Here is a 19,364-nt window from a genome sequence, read left to right as displayed (position 1 = left end):
AGACGGACGCTGCCCGAGACCATACCCGGCCCGCCCCTGCCGCGTGCCTGTTGATCCTTGGCTCTCTCTGAACCTAGAAAGACTCTGGATTCAGGGCTCAGACTTTTGCTTTCCGATTAAAGTAACAGATGCTTAAAGGGTACGCGTATATTTACTTAATGATCATTTTGAATCCCATCGAGACCCCTATCTTCTCTGAACCTCAGTTTCCTCATCCATGCAAGAGATGGTGATACTGACATGCACAGAACGACCACCGACGTGCCTCATAGTGGATGAGGTACCCTCCCTCCTCCACAGACAACAAACGGCCTCATTACCATTTATTACCACCGAGGAGCTACGAAGCACCAGATACTTTCCCAGGCACTAAAGACACAGAGATGAGGGGCGCCTGGGAGGCTCAGTCAGTTGAGCGTCCGACTTCAGCTCAGGTCACAATCTCATGGCTTGTGAGTTCGAGCCCCGCATCGGGCTCTGTGCTGACCGCTCAGAGCCTGGAGCCTGCTTCAGAGTCTGTGTCTCCCTCTCTCGCTGCCCCTCCCCCATTCGCGCTCTGTCTCTCTCTGCCTTTCAAAAATGAATAAATGTGAAAAACATAAAGATAGAGAGATGAACAAGGCAGTTCTGCCCTGGCGTGAATGAACGCCTGGTGGGAGGGAGGGAGGACTATAAATCCCTAAAGAGCTTGAACGTGACCCCGAGCCCAGCAGGGAGCCATGGAGAGGTTTATGCCAGGGAGGAAAACGTTGGACACCTGTGCATTTCAGATCAGTTGCTCAGGGTCCACATGGAGGGCTGCCTGGAGCCCCCCCACCCCCACCCCCACCCCCGGAGGCAGAGGCAGTGCTGAAGCTGTGTCCTCATCTCGTGACGGGAGAAGAGGACAGAGGTAAGCAATGGATAAAGACATCTTGGGAGGCAGAACCAGACAGGACCTACAGCCCAAGTGCAGGGGACAGGGAAGAATTCCTAAAGCTGGAGTGCAGTGGTGTTGTACATGGGGACCTATTTTTGTACCTCTCCAAACACTGGCCCGGCTCCTTATTACTCTTGTTGCCGGACTGGCTTTCGGCAGAAAATGAGAAGCACGACTGTTCCACGTCACCCTGACCCACTCGGGATGGGGGGCGGGGGCCGAGGAAATTAAGGGCTGGAAGACAATACCTCCCAGTTTACAAATGGGGAAACTGAGGCTCTCGGAGGTGGACTGATGGGGCCCAGGTTTCCACGGAACATGCAGGAAAAGCAGGGGGTGGAACGCAGCTCTGTCCGGCTCCGGGGCCTGCTTCATGGCACCGCCTACAGGGTGAACCTTCTCGCCGCATCCGCAGCCTGGGTGGCCAGAAAGAGATAAGAGTCTTTCCAGCCCTTGTGGTCATGAATAGTGATCGCCGCCGCCGGGACACCCACTGACAACCCTGAAACCACACAGGGAGCGTGGGGAGAGAGGGGGCGTTGGCAGTCAGACGACAGGCTTCCTAAAGGGAAAAATATTTAGCAAACATTGACGTGGAGAAGTGAGCTCCAGACTCGGAAGGGACACTTCAAAAGGCCATCTGGTCCCATCTCCCCATTGTACAGATGGGACAGGGCGCCGAGGGTGGGGGTGTCTAATCCCCACGGGACCCCGACTCTTCACTGCCCGTCCCGCAATCTGCCTATACCCTGGTGTCACACGGGGCTTGGTGAAGCTTTATGAGCCACAGCACCACCTGCTCCAGGAAGCCCTCCATGATCACCACGATGCCTCCCCAGAAAGCCTGGACTTGACTGATGGCTCCGTCCCTTACTGACTGTAGGACGTGCATCCGGTCCTGCCACCTGAGCCGGAGGCGCTCCCGCCTCCTGACGCTGTGGCATGGATTAAGTGAGTTCGGACAACCACTGCAGGCTCTGACGCGAAGCAACCTCTTCCGCAGCCCGACCCGGGGAACAACGACGGCTGCCTCCCCTGGAACATCAGGGCCACCACCCACGTCGGGGCCACCATCCTGGCCGCGCCTGGGAAGCACCTAGCTCCCTCGTGCCTCCGAGCCCCCGGCGCTGCCGGCCGGCCCTCTCCTCCCCACCCCTGCCAGGCCTCCTCACGCCAGGGATAACCTGGCCTCCGGGGTGCCGAGGCTCACCCTCACTCCTCAGCCCCAACCCCGCCCCCACTTCCGCTTTGCCTCACTTCCGGCTACCGCCTGGATCAGCCGAGCTGACTCCTCCCCTTCCGCTTCCTGTCCACACCAACAGTCCCGCCCCCAGCCCTGGAGATGCCCAGCATCCAAGGCCAGCGCAGGGAGAAGCCAGGAAGCCTTCGACCCGGGCTGCGATGTTTAAAAAGAAGGCCCAGGAGCACCTGGGTGGCTCAGTCGGTTGAGCATCTGACTCTTAACTTCGGCTCAGGTCACGATCTCACAGTTTGAGATCATGTTTAGAACCCTGCATTAGGCTGTGTGCTGACAGCATGAAGCCTCCCTGGGATTCTCTCTCTCTCTCTGTCTCTCTCTCTCTCTCTGCCCCTCCCCCACTCACTTGTGCTCTCTCTCAAAATCAATAAATAAACTTAAAAAAAAAATAAATAAAGTCAAAGAAAAGGCCGGGTTACCAAGTTGGCACAGCGCGACCCCAGTAAAATCTAAAACACGCACAAACGAGCGGGAAGAAAAAAAGGATGGTGCTTATCGAATGTGTTTTTTTTTTCTTTTTTTTCTAAGTTGTTATTTACACATTTTGAGAGAAGCAGAGACAGCGCTAGTGGGGGCGCGGCAGAGACAGAGGAATCTCAAGCAGGCTCCACGCTGTCGGCGCTGAGCCCCATGTGGGGCTAAAACTCACCAAACGGTGAGAGTGTGACCTGAGCTGAAGCCAAGAGGCAGAGGCATAACCCACTGAGCCACCCAGGCGCCCCTGTTTTTTTTTTAAGCAATGATATCTTGCAGGGGGGGGGGGGGTCCACGTGAGGCTGCTGCTTTTGGAAGGACCCGCTGCCCAAACCTCAGCCTCCCAGGCGGCCCTCACTGAGCCCGCCCACCAGGCCCCCTGTGCGTGGGTGAGGGCAAGGTGGCCTCCTGAGGCCCCACGGCTCACCTCCTGTGACTGCTGGAAGGCTCTGCCATCTCCCGCCCTCCTGCACAGTGCTGGAGAGGCCCACAGAGGCACATAAGGGACCTGCCTGGGGGGCACTCGGTACACCCAACGGCTGAGAGGTGGACTGAACACACCCGGACAGGAAGCCCAGCCCACGGAGGACCCTCCCCCAAGCCCCCACCACCTGCTCCTAGGCATGCCAGAAACCCCGGCAGGTGCCATCAATAGGACAAAGCCACAAGCCCACAGGAAACCAGGCCTCTCTCACCCTCAGACACAGGCATCTCCTCTGCAGTGACCCTGCCCATTCTGCCAGGTGGAGAGCAAAGGAAAGGAAGTGGCCTGGGGGGCAGCCCCAGGTCAGGGGGCCTGGGTCTCTCAGAACGTCACTGCTGCCCCCAGCCCCAAGCAGCAACTAAGACAAGATCGGCCCTTTCTAAGAGCCCACACTCGGCCAGGTAACGTGCTGGGCGTGCCCATCTCAACCCAGCCTCAAAACCTGTGAAACACGTAACAGGGTCATCCCCGTTTGGCAGATGAGGAAACTGAGGCTCAAAGAGGTGAACTCACTTGCCCCGTCTTCGCAGCGTGTGAGTGGCAGAGTCAGGACTCGAACCCACATCCGTCTGCCTCTGAGGCCACTTCCCAGCTGCCCAAGGAAGTGTGTCGGTTTGCTTTCTATCCCCAGGAGTTAGTACCGTGCCAGGCACAGTCTCAGAAGGCACCCAAGCACATTTTTAGGGAGGAACAGCCAGGGTCACTGTGCCATCACCCTCCCAGAGCAAAGCATATTGACAGCAAATTAAATACCGCTGAATTAGCCTCAACGCTTCCATAAAGCTACAGTTTCAAAATATTCCAGTCCATGAAAAGCTTCCAGTAGCAACAGAAAGCCACCGACTTCACTTTCCCACCAGACACACCCACAAACACAAACATATGCCCGATAAAATTGCTACTCCCATTCAAAACCCACGTCGCAAAACTCCCATCAAAGAGCGGGTTTGAGAGTTTTTATCAGCATTTACAAGAACATGAGGAAACTTCCTGTAGAACATTCTGCGCGTGTGGACCTTTCTGTTTTCTTTAACTTTTCACTGGAGAACCTTACAAATACTGAATGGGAGAGAAAAATCTGAGGTGGGGACAGGCAATGGGAACTGATACCCGGGCTTTAAGAAAAGCAAAGCATCGTGGCAATACCCACATCCTCTCCCGGCAGACAGAACTCAACACAATTCAACAAATATGCACCAAGTGATAATAACTACAGTCCCCGCTCACGCGGCCGTCACGGCGTGCCAGAAACTTTCCCAAACTTTCCAAATTATCTACTACTCCGCAGCCCTCAGACATGGTGCTGTCAGTGTCCCCATTTTAGCATTCCAGCGGGAAGGGGTGAGGTTACTCGGCCAAGGTGACCCAGCCAACAAATAGGGGTGGGAAGACGAGCAGGTGATCTGGCTGTGGTGTCTATGCTCTTACCCGCTCTGCTACGTGGGTCCCAGCCTGAGGCTAGAGCCACGAGGGTGACCCAGACATCACCTCGTCCAAAGGAGGGCCAGAGGAACCACACTGATGGAGCAGAGGGCTGAGCCTGGCTGTTCTGCACACCTGGGGGGAGAAGGCTGCGGCCCCCTGGCATCAGGTGCTTTACACACATACTCCCAGCACTCACAAGGTCCCGGGGAGACACATGTCATCCTCCTCATTTCGCGGAGACAGAAGTTCAACCTCAAGCGAGTAACGGATTTGCTCAAGTCCCTACCTTTGCTCTTTCAACTGCCGCTTGCTGGCCTTTGGCAAAGCCCCTGCTCCATTTTGGAATCACCTCTTTACTGGGGTGCAAAGTGCCCTCAAGAAGTCCCAGAAAAGGCCCCAGCTGTCAGGTCGTCTCTGTCCCACCTCTGCTGAAATGAGTCACAGGGCTGACAGGCAATCACACTGCCAGGAACAAGCAGAGGCGACCAGTGACTTTCAAGCCGATTTCGTTTGTGGTTTCCACATCCTTTCTACAGCAGCCACCCAACGTGGCGTGCTGTGCCTGGGGCGCTCTTCGACAGTCACCTACCAAGTGCCTGCTGTGTGCCCAAAGCTGCAGGGAGGGGACGCAGAGCCTGTGTCCTGGCTTCTCTCAAGAAGGTGACTCTAGAAATGAAGGGGACGGTGGGGTGTGTGTGGGGGGGGGGTGCGGGGATGAAACAGGCAGAAAGAGACCAGGGGCTCAAAGAGGGACACTAATTACAGGGTGTGGGGGGGGGGCTTGGATTAAGGTGTACTTACTGTCGGGCTACTCCCTGACAGGTGACTGCCAGCTGAGTCGGGGAGGAAGGTGGTCAAGGATGACTTCATCAGGTGTCACATTTGCTGGCCCCGGGCCGGGCACCGAAGCCGCAAACACGGACCCCACCTGGGTCCTGAGCTGCGGCCAGTGAGCAAGGGAGACTATGAAAGATGACAGCCCCACAGTGTGCTCCAGGCCGTCACAGAAAGACGTGCAGGGGCCCGGGGGTCAGGAAGGCGCCCAAGGACGTGAGACTGAGGCCACCTCCAGAGGCAGCAGAAGGGCAGTGCCAGGAAGAAGGCACAGATGTAGAGAGTCAGGAGGAGGGAAGGGGGCCTGGCAAGCTCAGGGAAGGCACAGGGTCCCTAAGGTAGGCGTCAGTGTTACAGACTGCTTGTGTCCCACCAAATTCGTATGTTGGAGCCCTAATCCCCAGTGTGTTGGCATTTGGAGATGAGGCCTTTGGGGACTTTAAGGGATGGGGACTTCAGGATGGGATGAGTGCCCTTGTAAGAAGAGACACAAGAGAGCTTGCTTTGTCCCTCTCCTGCCCCCTCACGAGCACACAGTAAGAAGGCAGGAAGAGAGCTCACGTCAAAATTGACCGGCAGCCTGGGGCACCTGGGGGGGTGCTCAGTCGGTTGAGCGTCCGACTTCAGCTCGGGTCATGATCTCGCAGTTCGTGGGTTCGAGCCCTGCGTTGGGCTCTGGGCTGACAGCTCAGAGCCTGGAGCCTGCTTCGCATCCTGTGTCTCCCTCTCTCTCTGCCCCTCCCCTGCTCATTCTCTCTCTCTCTCTCTCTCTCTCTCTCTCTGTCTCAAAAATAAATAAAATAAATAAACATTAAAAAAAATGGCTGGCAGCCTGACCTTGGGCTTCCCAGCTTCCAGAACCAGGAGTAATTCCTTTTCCATCGTTTTGGGCCCCCCATTCTATAGTATTTTTGTCATGACAGCCTGAGCTAAGACAGCCGGTAAAAGCAGGGGCATCAGGAGAGGTCGCGGATGTGATGACAAGAAGCGTGCACTTCATCCTGGGCCACGGGGAGCCCGCTAAGTAGAGGAGTGACACGGCCAGGTGTCACTTCAGGGAGATATCATCCTCCTTGGCGTGGTTGTTGTTCTTCCCAAACACCCGAAAACTCGAGGCCTTTATGCAGAAGCAGTGGGCCGGCAGGACCTACAGCCTCCCAGGAGGGCACTGGACCCCCCGGGTCTGCTCCCAGGGACGAGGCGAAGCGAGGGCTGGCCCTAACGCACTCTTCTTCCTGCTCGGCTGGGCTCCGCCTTCCCAGGTCCCAGCCTGGGCCACGTGGGACACTCGGAGCCTAAGACCCAACAAAGAACCAAACATGAGTCGCACGGCCAGATGACAACACACAGGCACAGGCACCCGTGAAGCGACAGTGGCCAGTGTCTAAAACGGAGCAGGACCATCAGCACGTCAGGGGGTTGGGAGGTGACGACGGGGGCCTGGATCACACACCCCGTGCCACGGAGCCCTGGTGCCCCTCGAGGACGCTCGGGGGTCAGGGATCAGGGGTCTGGAGCCACGCGTGTTTGATTCTGTCTTTTCAGGCGTGATCATTTTCAGCCACACAGCACACAAACTCAAATGACTTGCACACCAGATGTTAACCCGCTGCGTGGACCCGAGCTGCCAGGAGAACACTCGGCTCTGTGCAGGCCTTTGCACGGCCTCCCCTGTCACCCCCGGTCAAGCGCAAGGCAACTTCCTGACAAAACCCTAACCCGTGGCCAACGTGGCATATGAGGCTTCTCGAAACGCAGAATGTTTTCCCAACCACAACAAAAGCCTGGCAACGCCGTGGATGCCACAGCTGTTAAGACCACAACTGTCACCCCAAGTTTTTCATTCTGAAAGCTATCTTCTTCACCAGATCAACCTCCCTGTTCTCACGGACTGACCTTAGAACCAGTAAGAGTTGTAAGTTCAAGGTCATAAAATGCATGCGGTAATAAGCCGTCATGGCCCTGCTTTGTATATTTGACCACATTACAGCGTAGCTGTTTGTAAAAATTTAAGTGTTTTTATGCATTTTGAGAGAGAGTGCACACATGTGTGCGAACGTGGAGGAGGGCCAGGGGGAGGGGGAGTTAGAGAGAGAGAATCCCACGCAGGCTCCGTGCTGTCAGCACACGGCCCAACACGGGGCTCAATCTCACTACCCTGAGATCACGATCTGAGCCGAAATCAAGAGTCCGATGCTCAACCCACTGAGCCACCCAGGTGCCCCTACAACTTTTTTTTCTTTGGAAACATTTCATTTTACAAATGGGAAAACAGATCTAGAGGGAGGTAAGGCTGCTGCATTGTTCTGTGATTAACTATGATTATCGTGCTTGCTCAGTGTGCTTTGAGACAGCAGGACCCAAGTGCCCAGCATGCGGCTGACGCTCCACACGTACCCTCGGGAAAAGTGGGGACAAGCCCTTCCTGCCCTGGTTCTCAGGCTGGAGGGAGTGTCAGAACTTCCCAGTGTTTGTTAAAAGCCAGGCTGCCAGACCCCAACCCAGTGTTTCTGACCCGGTAGCTCAGGGTGGGGGCCTGTGAATGTGCATTTTTTAATGACTATTTATTTTTGAGAGAGAGAGAGACAGGGCATGAGCAGGGGGAGGGGCAGAGAGAGAGGGAGACACAGAATCCGAAGCAGGCTCCAGGCTCTGAGCTGTCAGCACAGAGCCCGACGCGGGGCTCGACCTCACAAACCGCGATATCATGACCTGAGCTAAAGTCGGACGCTTAACCGACTGAGGCACCCAGGTGCCCCAAGGATGTGCATTTCTAAAATGCCCCCAGGTAATGCTGATGCTGCTGGTCCAGGACCCCACTTAGAGAACCACCGCTCTGGTCAGTTCCTTATGTACCCTCCTCACTGTGGCTTGCTAAGGCAGATGTTCATGGAAGGCAGGAAGAGCAGGATGCAAACTTGGGAGATGGGATGGGGGTGAGGAAGGCAGTGGAATGGGGCTTCCAGAAAGCGGGGCAGCATGAGCAAACACAGGGAAGCTGGACACAGCAGTTGGAGAAGTCAGTGGCTTGGTCTGGCCAGGAAGTAAAGGTGTTGAGAGTGATGAAGGATGAGATGGGAAGGACAAGTGGAGGTCTGGGATGTCAGGCTGACAAGAGGGGAGCAGAGCATCAGCTACAGGCCAGGCACTGTTTGCTGGTATTGCCTCCTAACGTCATTGCCTTGTGGTCAGAAAGCATAGGTTGCATTTTTTCTTCTATACTTTTAAATGCATTGAGGCTGTTTTATGGCTGAGCCTATGGTCTGTCCTAGAGAACGATCCATGTACACTTGAGAATACACATTCTGATGGTGTTGGTAGGCCTAGTCGGTTTGCGGGGTTGCTCAAGTTTTCGATTTCCTTGCCGATCTCCTATCCAGTTGTTCTATCCATTATTGAAAGTGGAGTATTTAAGTATCCAACTATGTCTTGTGGGATTATCTATTTCTCCTTTCATTTCGGTCAGGTTTTGCTTCATGGATTTTGACGCTCTGTTAGGTGCATATATGTTTGTGATTGTTTATATCTTCTTGATGGATTGACCCATTTACCATTACAAAATGTCCCTCTGTATCTCTATTTTTAAGTCTATCTTATATAATATCAGTACAGCCACTCCAGCTGTCTTATGGTTTTGCTCTTCACATGACAGATCTTTCTTCAATCTTGTACTTTCAATCTATTTTATCTTTGAATCCAAAGACGTGTGTCTCCTGTAGACAGTGTATCGTTAGATCATTTTTTATATGTTCTGACAGTCTTTGCCTTTTGATTGGATTGTTTAACCCATTCACGTTTAATATTACTATTTGTATAGTTGAGTTCATGTCTGCCATTTTACTTATTGTGTTCTGTAGATCTCATGTCTTTTTGGTTCCTCTGCTCCTCCTTTACTGCATTCTCTTGTATTAAGTGAATCAGACACTGGGTTTGGCATAAAAGGTAGAGCAAGAACTTCAAAGGGCTAATTATTTTTAATTCAGATAACAAAATGACCTCTCTGACAATTTTCAGTTTCTTAAATGGCTCATTTTCAAAAAAAATCATGATTTCTTCTCTCTGGTTCCAGCAGACAGGAGCACGTCGATTATTTGTCCAATAGTCACGGGACACCATCTAAAGAAATGTCTACTATCAACTTCCTGAATCAGAGGAGTTGAAGCTACAAATTGACCTGCTCACAAGGAGAAGGGATGGGGCCATTCGCAATATTTTGGGAGTCATCTTCCTGACACATAGCAACTACAAGTGTGGTAATGGCTCAGTGCTTCAAACCAAAGTGGGAAGGGCTGGTTGAATTCACAAGTCCACAACATGGGTATTTTCAAATGCCGTGGCATTGCTCTTGCAGATGCTAACGAGGGTCTAGTGAGCAGAAGTCCCTTTGTACCTGCCACAGTGAACACCCCATCTGAAGTGATCAGCCCACATCCTGCCCTAAGTAACTTACACCCCAACCTCCTGATCATTTGACCTCTTAGTTTACCTACTAAGCTCTCTGTTCACCAAAAAACATGAAGGGAGGCTGTAACCCAGGAGCTTGTGAACTGTGAGATCCCAAATCCCCAATCTATGTTGTCAACACCTGAGGTTTGGGGCACTTGGCACCCCTCCTCCCATCTTCTTGCTGGAGTACCCCCCAGTTCCAATATCCTGCCCAGCCATAAAACTTGTTTGTGTCTTTGGTCTGAAGTGTCTTGCATTTGTTTTCAGTTACCCTTGTAGAAGTCTCAGGGGATCTAAAATGCCCAGGCTGTCATAAATGGGGCTCATCCTGGGTGACTGTCACATTCCAGGGAGAGACAAATGTCACTAAAGAGTCCATTTGCCAGAAGGCTTAAACAGATTTGGCACAATTTGTAGGCATCCAGGTCCTGGTTCAAAATCAAGTATCTGGTTGACAAAAAGAACACCTAGCCCCAAGCCATGAAGCACCCCGAGCTTGTTGCAGAAACCCAATTACTGCCCGACTTAATGAGCTCCCTCACCCAGCCGCCCTGACCCAGGAAGCAGTTCTGCCAACTTCCTAAAAGAAGCCACGCCTTCCAAAGTGCATCCTGAGGCGCAGGTTTGGGATAAAGGGTGAGACCGGGACAACTTAACAAGAAATACAGCTTTCAGTAAACATGAGAGGATGCTTCGGACTCTGGAGAACAGCTTTCTAACATATTTGTTGTCCTAAACCAAAAGCAGGCTGCACTGTAAGACAGCGAAAGCCCTGCGTGCAAGGGAAGGAGACTTTCCGGAGGAGCGAGAGAGGCTCCCCAGTGTCATCTCTGGGCTAACAGAACCACTGGGGTATCTCAGCCCCGAGTTCTGCAGGATCTAAGGTTTGCAGGGTAGTCACTAGGGGTGACTGCTGCAGAGAGCGGAGTGAGGCTAGTTAAGGGCCGAGTGGACCCAACACAAGCAAGAGAGAGGAGAGCCTACCACCTCCCTGCTGAGGCCCCTCCCAACACTGACATTACTGGGATCTGTGAGACTAAGGGCCAAAAACCTATTGACTGCCTACTGTGTGCCCCACCCAGGTTCTGGGAATCCCACTATGAATCAGATGGCATGTCAAGCCTCCCAGAACTTTCTGGAGACTTCTGTCTAATGGAAGAGTCAGATAAGTCACTGACAGCTGCAATACTATGTCCAGGGCAGTAACAGAAGGATGCTTAGGGCAGCAGGAGCCCTAGGGACACGACTGACCTGGCCTGGGGAAGGGGAGAGGGTACGTACATCAGGGAAGGTTTTCTGGAGGAAATAAGGTTGATGATGGATCCCAAGCACAAGTGGAAGATGTTCCCCGGGTGGATGAGGACAGGAAAAGCTAATGGGCAAATCGATCAGAGGGAACAGCCTGTGCAAAAGCCTGGTTCAGTCAGGAACCGTGGGCAGATGGTGTAGCTGGCCACACGCCCTACTGAAAGCGTGGGAGGAGAGGGAGGCAGGAGCGGGCCACACCATGCTGGCAAAATTGGGATGAGCAGAAGCCCCTTTGGTGCATTCTTTCTGCTTCCAGGCCGTTCCTGTCTTAATCCAACCGCGGTGACTTCATTCACTCAATCTGAACTTGGAGAGTAAGCAAACAGGTCTCTCCTGGGGGCCCGGGGAGAATGGAGGAAGAAACATCCAGGTGGGCCCACCAGGCCATGAAGCAAGCGGAGGTCACAGGCAGGCCATGGGGAGCCATTCCAGGCAGAGGCAGCTGGCAAACAAGGATCTGAAGAGAGAGCAGTGCTTAGGGGGTAGGTGCAGTCCGCTGGGGTAAATGCCGGCAGTTGAGTTGGGGGCAGTCCACGCGAGCTTTGAACGCCTACATGAGGCCTCTGCACACTTTTCATATATAATCAGCAACTGTAGAAGTAGCCAGAGCAGGCCCACCACTCCCATTTCTACCTGTGCAACCTCAGGTAATTCACTCATTCCGCAGCACTGAGGTGGTGCCGGCCCAGTGGGGGCTGGAAAGGAAGACTCTGGCGCCTTCCTTCACCTACCCTGGGTCTCCACGCTCAACCCCCCAGCCCAGAAGGCAGTACAATGCCAGGCACCTGCAGGCCAGCGGTGCCTGTGGACAACTAGGAGGACAACGTTAGGAGACCTCTGCAGAACTGAAACAAAGCTCTTCTGGGCATCTGTCCATGTGGAGCACACACACCTCCTGACGGGTATGGGGTGACCCACCCGTAGGACACCAGAGCTTCCAGGGGTGATGTGACTGGTCTCCCTACTGGTTCCTGGCTGGACTGGGGACAAAATCCATTCTCCCTCCCAGGTCTGGCAGAAAATCCATGGAGATGGGGTATGGAGCAGAAGCAATATATACAGCAAGAGGGCCGCTGTGCCACACCCGGAGAAGTAGCTGCCCTCAACCAATCACAACTGGCTGATCGGCTTCTCTCATCCAATCAGAGCTGGCCGATCAGCTGCTCTCGTCCAATCAGAGCTGGCCGATCACCTGCCCTTGTCCAATCCGAGCTGGCCGATCAGCTGCTCTCGTCCAATCAGAGCTGGCCGATCAGGTACTTGTCCAATCAGAGCTGGCCGTGAGTAAGCTGCTGGGATGCGAGTCTTGCATTCAGGAGCCATGGAAAATAAAGGTGAGGTTGCAAAATCTTCAGAGAACAGCAGCAAAATCCCGATGTGGTGATTACATGCATTGGGATTAAAAAGGCCAGAGCCATCAAGTGGAGGTTCATCTTAGCAGAGTGGCCCAATGCTCTTGAGCCGTCCCAGAGTAGTCATCTCGGCTGCCAGTTAGGAAGAACCTGCTATGGACCAGGCTGGGCGGAGATCCATCCCTGGATGGAGATCCTCCCACCCAGAGACCCGGCTCTCGTGGCAGTATGAAGTCCACGGCGCCTTCTTCCTTGGATTCTTCGGGGAACAATCGCTCTCAGGGACTGGGTCCGTGTTCTATTTCGATTGCATGGGTCTCTGCGTCCCCAGAGTGAAGGCTGGTGTGGGCAGGGCCCTTGCCACACCTCCTCTTACTGGGGCTCTCGCTCCTTCCCAGGAGACACAGGAAGCCCTCAAATGTGCACTGTCACTGCTTGTCATCAGACCCGACTGCTTGTTTACGAGGAGGAAACTGAAGCACAACAACATTTAATTAACTTGCCTAGGGACATGTACTTCAGAGATGGCAGAGGCAGGGTACCCTGAGCCTGGCCCCTGCCCTCAAGGAGATTAGGGTCTACAGCAGCATTGCCCCCAAAGAAATACCATGCGAGCCCCACCTGCAGTTTTTTTCTAGTTGCCACTTAAAAAAACAAACAAACAAACAAACAAACAAATGGGACTAATTTTGATAATACATTTCATTGGGCCCAACAGATCCAGAATAGTATCATTTCAATGCATGATGACTGTTAAAGTTTTTTACTGAGATCATTTACACCCTCCGCCAATACAACGTCTTAGAAACCTGTTTTCACTCGCCAGCAGGTCGGTCCAGAGGAGCCACGCTTCAGGGCTCAACAGCTCCGAGTGGCGAGTGGCAGGGAGCCTGGCTCCAGGAGTCCCCTGCCCACCTCTGGGCGAGCACGCGTACAGGGCACCCAGCATAGGGAGACTCCTGCGCAAACACCGTGACCACGTCTCCAACTTCCGCCAACAGCAGCACGGGTTGCCAAGTACCTACTACAGCCCAGCACAGCCCTGGGAAGGCTGCACAGGTTATTTCTGACCTTCACACCAACCCCAAGAGGTAGGGACACCGGATGGTCTCCGTGTTGACTAAGAAAGGAAGTGATGCTCAGAAGAAATGTGTTTTAGGACACAGAGCCTGATGCCTGGAATCAGGAAGTTAAGTTACATCGGACTCTAAGCAACAGGCAATTATTTACTGAGCACCTACTGTGCGCCAATACCCTGTGTTGAAAGATGAGCATAAACATGTCAGGCAAGGTTCTTGTCCTGTGGTGCTTCCCTGCCCCCCCAGCTCATTGAGGGGGGGCGGGGGGATGATCATAAATGAGGAAAAAACACTTCAGATGGTGATGACTTCAGAAGAAAACAGAGTGCAGGGGAGGGGAAATAGCAGAGGGGAGGCGGGCATCTACCCGGGATGGACAGGGAAGACGTCTCCGAGGAGGGGAAAATTTAACCCAAGATGTGGAGGCTCAGAAAACCGTTCTGGCGAGGGCAGGGAAGAGCACGCCAGACGGCAAGCAGCACACAAAAACCTCTGGGCAGGAAGAGGCCAGCACGTTCCAGGAACCAACAGAAAGGTGCCCGGGCTCCCAGCGCCGCGTCAGCAGCCTCTCTGGGGCGACTCGGGCGGCCCCCCCTGCCACCCCTCCCGCCGCAGGGCACTCCCACACACCGGCTTGGAAAATGGGAAGCCAGCAAGCCATTCTCGGGTCAAGAACAAGTCCAGGCCGGCCGCTCCCAGCACACGCTAGCGTGGAGTGTCTGTCCAGGAGCATCCGCCGAGCGGGTCGGTGACGACACTGGCAGTGAGAGGCGACAACACAACCTGGGCAGCAAAGGCCCCCGGAAGAGCATCTTAACACTCGAAGCCTTGCTTCAAACGCTGGGCGCACCAGGCGCCAAGCGGAAACCACCCACACACCCATCCACAGACGAATGGAGAATAAAATGTGGTCTGTCCGCACGATGAAATACTACTCACCCATAAAAAGTGCTGAAGCACAGACAACCCCCATTACGACCTGCATGAACCCTGAGGACATTCACATAGGATCCCATTCACTCGAAATGTCCAGGATGGGCAAATCCTTAGAGACGCAAGGCAGACCGGTGGTTGCCAGGGGCTGAGGGAGGGGGCGGCGGGGAGGAATCGCTTAGCGGGCACAAGGCTTTCACCGCAGGCCACGAAAATGTCTTGGAACCAGATACAGGTGGTGGTTATACAACTTCGCGAACGCATCACATGCCACTGGATGGAACACTTTAAAATGGCTAATCCTATGCTGTGTAAAGGCCGCCCCACTTTTTCAAAACGGGGAGACGTGACAAAGGAAAGCCAGGTTGCGTCCCCGTGTCTCAGCGAGCTAATATGCCAGACCCCTCCTAGCCCCCACTACCTTGTGATCCTCACAGACTGCCTGTCCTCCCAAGGAAGCAGGAAACCCCTTCGTGATATGTCCCACTCCACAAACCCCCACCCCAGCTCTGACGAAGGGACCAGGGGCCAGTCCAGGACTCCCAAATCAAAATGCAGCCGAGGCAGAGCCACTGGGGCCCCTGACCTGGCACACACAAGGGCATTACTGCCACATGGGCAGTCAGGACGGTCGCACACAGAACCCTCTTTCATTCTCTAAGGTGGCCCTCCAGCCAAGTCTGGGCCACGGGGTAGAAGGGACAGCGGGAGGCCTCATCCACACGGCATCTGGGTCCTCTGAGGTCCAGGAGGAGGGGCTTCAAGGCATGTGATGGGACCCGAGGATGCTTCCAGGACCTGGAAAGGATAAAGGGGGCACCACGGGCCACAGAGAGGACAGACCTAGCGCCCCATCATTGCCACTGTCCACCCCACGAGGCTGGGCCTTCACCTCGACTCTTTATTTCCTCACGCCATCTCCAGGGACAGGGACTGGGGGCGTCCCCGCTTTACAAACAAGGACACCAACTTGTAGGGGGTACAGAGGAGTTCACGTGCCTCATCCCCCATCAGCTGGTAAATGGCAGAGCCAGCGCTCAAACGCAAACCCGCCGTCCAAAGCCTCCTGTGCAAAGTCAGGACGCCGCTGACGTTTGCCTTTTTTCCTCCAAAACTCCCACAAGGCAGCATGGAGTCATGGTTAAGAACGTGGACTGCCACTCTGGGAGGACGGAAAAGTTCTGGACTTGGGCGGTGATGGTGGCACAACGGTGTGAACATACTCCACGCCACTGACCGGTTATGAAATATGTTAACTGTTAATGTGTTAACCGTTACTAAAAATATTACATATATATTTAACACAAAGATCCTTTAAAAATGATCAGGTCCCAGGTTGCTCCCGAAACCAATACTACACTGCATGTTAACTAACTTGAATTTAAATTAATTAAAAAAAAAAAAAAAGGAGGGGGCACCTGGGTGACTCAGTTGGTTAACCATCTGACTTCCGCTCAGGTCATGATCTCACAGTCTGTGGGTTCGAGCCCCGCATCGGGCTCTGGGCTGACAGCCTGGCATCTGCTTCTGATTCTGTGTCTCCCTCTCTCTCTGCCCCTCCCCCACTGCACTCTGTGTGTGTGTCTCTCTAAGATGAATAAGCATTAAAAATTTAAAAAAAAAAAAAAAAAAAGAGGGATGCCTAGGTGGCTCAGTTGGTTAACCGTCCAACTCTTGATTTTGGCTCAGGTCATGATCTCACAGTTCTGCGAGTTCGAGCCCCACATCGGGCTCTGCGACGACAGCCTGAAGCCAACTTGGAATTCTCTCTCTTTGCCTCTCTCTCTGCCCCTCCTCTGCTGACGTGCTGTCTCTGTCTCTCTCAAAAGAAAGAAACTTAAAAAAATATTTTAATTGTCAATAAATATTTAAAAATCGATAGTATACAGACCATATTCTCTAAACGTGGTAAAATTCAAATTAGAAGCTAATAAAAAATACAAATTCCCTCCCCCCCAAAAAAGTAATAATGTGGGCTGCTCGGGAGCAGATCCCTGCTCCCCCACGTACCAGCTCTGTGACCCTGGGCAGGCTACAGGCTGTACCCATCCGTAAAACGAGAGGCGCGAGGTACCTCCCTCTGGGCTTGTGTCCAGAACTGAATGAACTCAAATCAGGGACAGCACAGACCAGGGGGGTGGCACACTCCAGCCGCAAAGGGCCAGGCAGTAACTGTCTCTGGCTTTACTGCCCCAGCTAGGTAACCCTGTCAGCACAGCAGGAAAGCAGCCACAGACAGCAGGTGCACAAGTGGGCGTGGCTGGGTACCAATAAAGCTTTATTTACAGAAGCAGGCGGCGGGCTGATGGGCCACAGCTTGCTGCCCACCCCCCCCCGGGCGTTTACCCTGGCACTTGGTAGGTGCTTAACAAATGTTAACTGTTACAATTAAGAAAAATGGCATTTATTTCATTTCTACAGATGAATGAGAAGTAAAATATTTCCTGTGGCAGTTCCGAAAATAAATACTAATACCAAAGGCAAGAGCAGAGCCTCGGTCCCCCCCCAGTGGAGGCGGGGGGGGGGGAGCTCCCTCACTCTGAGCCCCAGGCCCTGCCCCCACTCCGTTGCTTTCAAGTCTTTCTGAACCAGCCCTGGCCACTCTCCGCAAGCTCTCCCCCTCCCCCCTCCTACAGGAAGGGCTCCTCACCCCTGCCCCAGAGCCCGAGGCCCTCAGGCCCCCCTCTTTGTTCCTGCCCCTCCCCGCTGGCCCATGATCCCTGGGCTGTCCACCCGGCCTTAGAAAGGCAAGAGCAAAGGAAACATTGTCTGACCGTGTTCAGGGCTAGAATGACAATGACCAGCAAGGTCCCACTGCTGGCCCGCCCTGGGGTCCCTTCCTGAGCCTCAGATCCCCGCAACCCTAATGGCTGCTACTGGCTTCAAGATAACCTGTTTCGACTAAAGGCACTGAGAAGCCTCCTCTCACTGATTCCTCACACGGGCCTTCTGGGAAGGTCGACTTTCCATTACAGGGATCAGTGTGTTCCAGGAAGCAATCCCGGAGTTCTGGAGCACGGGACCCCTCCCCTCCGCCCCGTGAGTTCCGCCTCCGCCCCCACCTCCGGACTCAGCCCCTGCCTGTCAGGTGCTCACATAATCCTTACCCTAGGGAGGTTCTGTGCAGCTTCGGGGAGAGAACTCACAGCAGGAGTGGGAGCTTAAGCAACCATAGCTACATTCCTCACGTGAGCATCGCAGAGAAAGGAGCTGGGCAGAGAGCGGTTAGGTGACTTGCCCAAGGTGGCACAGCCAGTAGGGTCTGAGCGGGTCCTCAGTGCAGCCCCCATGACCCCGCCCTGTGCCTTCACGGCTTAACGACTGAGCAGGAAAGAAGCTCGGATGACGGAGGGTGGCCGGGGGGAGGGTGGCCTTCTCTACACTCGCGGTGAGCTCAGGACTCCTGCCCGCAGCCCTCGGCACCTTCTCACACAGGTGTGCACAACTCCCAGCAGCCAACACACACGCACCCCCTCCGCCTGTCTTTCCCACGCATTGACTATTTATGTAGCTCGTTGGCCTGGTGTTGTTAGCTAGGGAAGGACGCAGAGGGCCTCCAACTGGGGTGGCCGCTTTGGGACAAAACCAAAAGATTCACTTTTTAAACCATACACTCCCTCATCATCACGGCCGCTTCAGTGGTTCCCGTGCCCGGAGACCGCACTCTGATCCCCACGTCAACCCAGCCAGCCAGACCGCCGCCCCCATTTGGACAGGAAATGGGAGACCCAGAAAGGTTAATCCTGTTGCCCGGGATCACACGACCATAAGGAACAGGACAAAGGTGAACCCTACTTCAGAAGCCCTGTGGGGGCTCACACACCCCCAGGAGATCAAACGAGGAGAACTGGAACACAGTGCAGTCATCCCCAATCTTTCTGAGGGAGGCACCCCGTTTTAGCTTCAAACCCCGGGGGGGGGGAGGCACCTGCTGGTCTGCAGCTGAGTGAGGGGCGGGGCCGCCGTGGCACCCGGGGCAGTCTGGCTCTAGAGCCCGCGGAGAGGAAGGGCGGCACTGGCTGCTGGCTTATGCCTTCCTCAGAAATTGTTCCTTCTCCTGCTCCCCTCCTGGCCCCAATCCACCCTGTACCCTAAGAGGGTGGGGCCTCCCTCCTGCCTCCTCACCGGGAAACCTTCTGGTCAGGCCGAGGACAGACCATCAAGCTCCGTCCCTCTTACGGCGCTGGCAGTATCCATGACAGTGTGACTGCCCCCCTGGAAGGCGGAGCCCCCCTCAAAGCAGGGCTGCCCCTCAGACCTCACTGTGTCCCCAGTCTCCGGTGGGCAAGGTCTGCTTAAGGAAAAGCTACACAAATATTAAACCACACACGGATATATGCTCCAAAAGAGCACAGATGAGAGAACCCGCAATCTGTTTGCCAAAGTCAGGAAACATCCCAAAGAAGGACCCAGAGACTTGGCCCTTAACATATGAATAGGAGTTCTCCAGGCAGACAAGGGAGGGGAACATCTCCCCCAAAAACAACAGCAACAAAACCACAGCACAGGGGGAGAAGCCGAAGGGTCAAGACCTGTCCGGGAAACGCAGAGGTGGCACACTTAGCTGAGACAGCGTGGCAGGGAGAGAGAGAGGCGGGCCAAGGAAGCGAGGATGTGAGGAACAGGTGAGGTCACAGGGGCAGCGGGAGCCAGGATGGTTTGTCAAGGAGGACAATGGCAATGATCGCGTTTGTTGGGCCCACACTCTGACCCACTGAGGGGCCTCTCACCATGAAAAGTCTGAAAATGAGAATTACCCCCATGCTCTGCAGAGAGGCATTACAACCCACGTGCAAGAGCTCAACAACAAACACTTGGCAATCACCCACCTTCTGGAAGACTTTTCTCAGCA

At 54.2% G+C, this 19,364-nt stretch overlaps 1 protein-coding gene and 1 long non-coding RNA gene across 3 annotated transcripts in view; one reads left to right on the top strand and one right to left on the bottom strand.

Moving 5' to 3' along the window:
• Positions 1-4,981, bottom strand: part of JAKMIP1 (janus kinase and microtubule interacting protein 1) — a 119,385-nt gene extending 114,404 nt beyond the window's left edge. Inside the window, exon 1 of one of the 2 annotated variants that reach the window (XM_047091815.1) lies at positions 4,847-4,981. The gene's annotated coding sequence lies outside the window, so the exon portion shown is untranslated. The remainder of the gene's footprint in view (positions 1-4,846) is intronic. The other variant, XM_047091816.1, reaches the window with a different exon arrangement.
• A 173-nt stretch (positions 4,982-5,154) lies between these two features.
• LOC124520814 (uncharacterized) lies at positions 5,155-10,078 on the top strand. Its single transcript, XR_006964402.1, has 2 exons — positions 5,155-5,220; positions 9,467-10,078. It is a non-coding gene; the product is annotated as an uncharacterized LOC124520814 (long non-coding RNA).
• Positions 10,079-19,364: the final 9,286 nt, after the last annotated feature.

Source organism: Lynx rufus, unplaced genomic scaffold, assembly GCF_022079265.1.
Source record: "Lynx rufus isolate CCGP_SWC_20201006 ecotype Redwood Valley unplaced genomic scaffold, mLynRuf1.p SCAF_3, whole genome shotgun sequence".
Taxonomy (NCBI): domain Eukaryota; kingdom Metazoa; phylum Chordata; class Mammalia; order Carnivora; family Felidae; genus Lynx; species Lynx rufus.
This window is presented reverse-complemented; position numbering and strand designations above follow the sequence as displayed.